Source organism: Belonocnema kinseyi, chromosome 7, assembly GCF_010883055.1.
Source record: "Belonocnema kinseyi isolate 2016_QV_RU_SX_M_011 chromosome 7, B_treatae_v1, whole genome shotgun sequence".
In the NCBI taxonomy this organism is placed as follows: Eukaryota; Metazoa; Arthropoda; class Insecta; order Hymenoptera; family Cynipidae; genus Belonocnema; species Belonocnema kinseyi.
The window spans coordinates 94,377,775-94,382,254 of NC_046663.1; the positions used below are offsets into that span (position 1 = coordinate 94,377,775).

At 37.0% G+C, this 4,480-nt stretch overlaps 1 protein-coding gene across 1 annotated transcript in view; it reads right to left on the bottom strand.

Annotated features, from left to right (window-relative positions):
- Positions 1-4,480, bottom strand: part of LOC117176558 (putative fatty acyl-CoA reductase CG5065) — a 61,013-nt gene that overhangs the window by 48,913 nt on the left and 7,620 nt on the right. The window lies entirely within an intron of this gene.

The following is a 4,480-nucleotide window of genomic DNA, read 5'->3' on the forward strand; positions in this document are numbered from 1 at the left end:
GCTTTATTTGATATATTTTTACTTCTGATAAGGGGACCTGCTCTACCAATAACCTTCTTACCTTCATTTATTTGTCTATCTAATTCCTCATCTATCTTCCCGCCCCTACTAAATAAGCTACCAAGGTATACGAACTTATCAACTTGTTCAATTCTCTCATCATTTAATAAAATATTGCATAGTGTTCCTTCCTTTTAAAAAAAGAAAATGGTAAAAATGTTGCGTTTTGTCAGGGATGCAACCGCGCATTATCGAATACGGCTAAAGAAAGGTTAAGAAACCACAGGTAAATTTTCAAAACATCCGAACTGCAAACATCTTAAAAATAAAAAAAACAAATCATTCATGGATTTTCGCTGATTTCAAAACTTTTTTTCGGAAAAAAGTGCGTTAGAATTATGAACGCATCAGGGGAAAATCTGATGCAATTAGATGAAAGCAGTCGAAATAATAATTCTAAAATGAGTGGTGTCAGTTTTAATATTCTTGGTGATATTTTCATGTCAAATGAAGTTCTGATAAACAACCCTGGACTAGGGTGGTCCAAAAATGCATTGCAAAATTTTTTTCCCTCAAGAGCGCAAGACACGTACGGTGAGGTTGTGATGAGTAAGGGTACTGGGGTAAAAGTGCAATTGTGAATGAAGGGAGTGATAGAATGTGAAAATTTAAACAAAAAATACAAAAATTGATAAAAGTTGATTTTGAGGTTAGGTTTGCTTGGGAGATATACTGGGTTCCTTGGTAGTAAATAGGAGTTCGAAGAGTAAGAAGGTTGGAATAGAAGTGGGCAGTCTGATAAGCTCAGAACACTTTTCGGTAATCGCGACAATGAGATGTGGTAGCTCAAAGAGAAGTAGGGGAAAGAGGAAAGAAAAGAGAGAAAATAAAGTGAAAATGGGTATTTGGGGGGAAGAAACGTGAAGAGAATTGAGAGAAAAAATAGAAAACGACGAGATAGGGGGTCGGGAAGAGGAAGGAGTTGACACACTGCTAGAAAAACTTAAAGGAGCGATAGAAAAGGTAAGGGAAGAGGTGAGACCGACAGAAAAAAAGAGGGGTTTAGGAGAGGCTGGTGGGACGATGAATGCAGGGAAAGTAAAGATAGGATGAAGGAGAGTGTAAGGAAATGGAGGAAAGGGGAAATGGAAAAAGAAGAACTCAACAGAAGAAACAGGGAGCACGAAAGAATGATAAAGGAGAAAAGACAGAAAAAAGAAAGAAAGGTATATGGCAGAGGTAGCGAAGGCGGTACAAGAAGGGAGGGAATAGGAAGTGATAAATAGGGAAAGAGGAGGAAGGAAGGGTATAAATGAAGAAATAGGAATGAAAGAATGGACAAAGCACTTCAAGGGGCTACTAGGAGGAGTGGAATATAGGGTAAAGGGAGAAGGAAGAAGAGTGGTTGAGGGGGGCAAGGAAATTGAAAAAGATATAAGTAAGGATGAGGTGAATGATGCGATTGCAAGGTTGAAAAGAAGCAAAGCAACAGGGGAAGATGGCTTGGAAAATGAAGCACTGAAATATGGAAGATTAGGGGCAAGGGAAGAGATGTGGAGGATTTGCAATAATATATTGAAAGGAGAAGGGTGGCCGGAGGAGTGGAAGACAGGGCTGGTAGTACCGTTAATTAAGAAAGGATAAGGCAAAAGGGTGGACGAATATAGAGATATCACACTCATGTCCGTGGGTTATAAAATGTATCTGGAAGTGCTTAGAAGGAGATTGAAAAGACAGGTGGAAGAGAAGGGAAGTACACCACACAACCAAATGGGTTTTAGAAAAGGGATAGGAACCATAGATAACGTCTGCGTGCTCAACTATCTAGTCAATAGGAACCTAGGGCGGAAAAAAGGGGAGCTAGTTGCATTGTTTGTAGACTTTAAGGCAGCATTTGACTCAGTTAACAGGAGGATATTATGGGCAACCACGAAAGAGAGAGGAGTAGACGAAGGTTTAATAGAGAGGATAAAAGAAATATTTGTGGATACTAAGATAAGGGTCAAGATAGGAGATAAGAAAGGTGAGGAATTTTGGACATGAAAGGGGCTTAGGCAAGGGTGTCCTTTGAGCCCACTTTTGTTTAGTATTTTTTTCGCAGATTTAGAGTAGAAGTCGAAGATGAAAGGGAAATGTGGGACAATATTGGGAACGGGCAAACTGTACTCACAAGCATATACAGATGACGTAGTGCTATTAGCGGAAGATGAAAAAGGTAAGAATTTGTTGATGAGAGTGTTCGAAGAATATGTGAGAGAAAAGGGTTTAACAATAAATGTGAACAAAACCAAGATTATGTGTTTTAGAAATAATAGGGGTAGATTAGAGTACGAATTGAAGATAAATGGCGTGGTGTTAGAGTTGGTTGATGAGTTTTGCTACTTAGGATTTTGGTTAGCAACGAAAGGAGGAAGTGAGCTGCAAGTGAGGAAGAGATTGGAATGCGCGAGTTAAGTAATGGGACAAGTATGATGTATAGGAAAAAGAAGGTTCGAGAATAACTGGAAGATGAGAGGGTGGATGTTTGATGTATTAATATGGCCAGTGTTAAACTATGGTGTGGGAATCTGTGGATGGAAAGAACACAAGAGAATAGAAAGTTTGCATGAGATATTTTTGAGATGGGTTTTGGGAGTGACCTGGAGTTGCCTAGGTTATATGCTGAGGGAAAAAGTAGGACGAGAAAAAATGGTGGTGAGGCAAGTGAAAAAGATCCTGGAACTTCGAAGAGAAATTGAGAAGGGAAGAGGGAAGAAAAATTGCACAAGCTTGTGCTCGCGAGTTCATGGATAAAGAGAGGAGGGGTAACGTGGGGAGTTCAAAATTGGAGGAGGAGAGATATGAAATGAGGCGTGATTGTGGTATACACGAGAGGGATACAGAGTGGGAGGAAATAGAGGAAAAGATGAAGGCAAGGCAAGGTGAGGAAAGATTGGGAAAATCGGAGATTCAAGGTACAACAGCTGGTATAGAATGGTTAAGGGGCAGGGGGAACCAGAGTACCTGAAAAAGATTAAAAAGGAGAGCAAATGGAATAGAGTAGTGAGATTCAGAATAGGTGAGGATATGAGAGCATGCATGTATTGGATAAATAAAGAAGAGAATGTTCGTAGAATATGTAGGTATGAGCAGAAAACATGGTTGCACGTGTTAGAGAGATGTACAAGGGACGAAGGGGGGGGGGGGGAATGCAGAAGAGAGAATTAAATGGATTCTGAATGAAAATGTTCAGGGGGAGGAATGGATGAAGAAACTAGAAGATCTGAGAGAAAGAGCTGTTTGCACAAAATAGTAGAAAAAAAGCCAAAAAATCACTCCGAAAGAAGGAGAGTGACGAAATAGTGTTGCGAACCAGATTCAAAATTTGAAATTGATAATGGTAAGAGGAAATGGAAGCCCAGGGCAAAGTCGGAAGCGTTTTGAAATAAGAATAATAATTTAAGACTGTATGAAGCGAATAGTTCGTAAGATAGTGTAGTGCTTGCTTGTAAGAATACTTGTAACGGTTATGTAAAGACTCTCAAACCCATAAAAGGGAGAGAGTATAAACAAATAAAAAAGAACGTGCCAGCGGGCACTTCAAAATCCCTTTTAATTAAGATAGGGAAAATTTTGAATTTTCAAATTGTTATCCTATGCTACTTTCTGTCGAATAATTACATAATGTTGATACATTTCTTCTAATGTTTAACAAATTTTTATTTTCTTAAGCAATTTTTATTTGTTCAAGCAGTTATTTTTCGATAACTAAAAAAATTTAATAAAATAGAAGACATACAGATAATTACGATTTTAAAAGTATTTTTGGAAACGTAATTATTTAAACAAATTATATTTGTTAAAACATTTAAAAAGTGGTAAATGTATTATTTCTATACACTTTACAGTCAGAAACATAATTGTAAGTGTTAGAAATTTATTGAATATTAAGAGAAATTTATAAAAAATTATGTAGTTATTCAACAAAACGTAGCATAGGATACTAATTTAAAAAGAAAGTTGATATCTCTGGCTCCGTTTTTAGCAATTTTTAAAATAGACAATAAATAATTACATAATGTTTCTAAAAAAATTTGTTACTCCAAACAATGACAAACAATTACATTTCAATCAGAAAATACGCTTATTTTACATTTTTGGGAATAAATTATTGTTTAAAAAATGTTCGTCTGTTCAAACAGTTTAAAATTGATTAAAAAGTCATGACAAATATTAAATTGTCTATTAGTAATTATCTGTATGAAATAGACGACGGAAATTGCTAAAGGGTAACAATAATACGTAAAAATGTAGCTTTTTGATTTTTGCTTCATATTTGGGGCGCTCCGGGGAGGGTGGGGGTGGCTTGGAAATGAAAGTTATTAGTGTTGTTTTATTTCGTAGACACTCCTCTTAAATCCCTGAAAAAATCGGCACGTTTCGATGAAACCCTAGAACATCAGTTCCGTTTTTCGAAAGTTCCGCAAATGGACACTTCTGG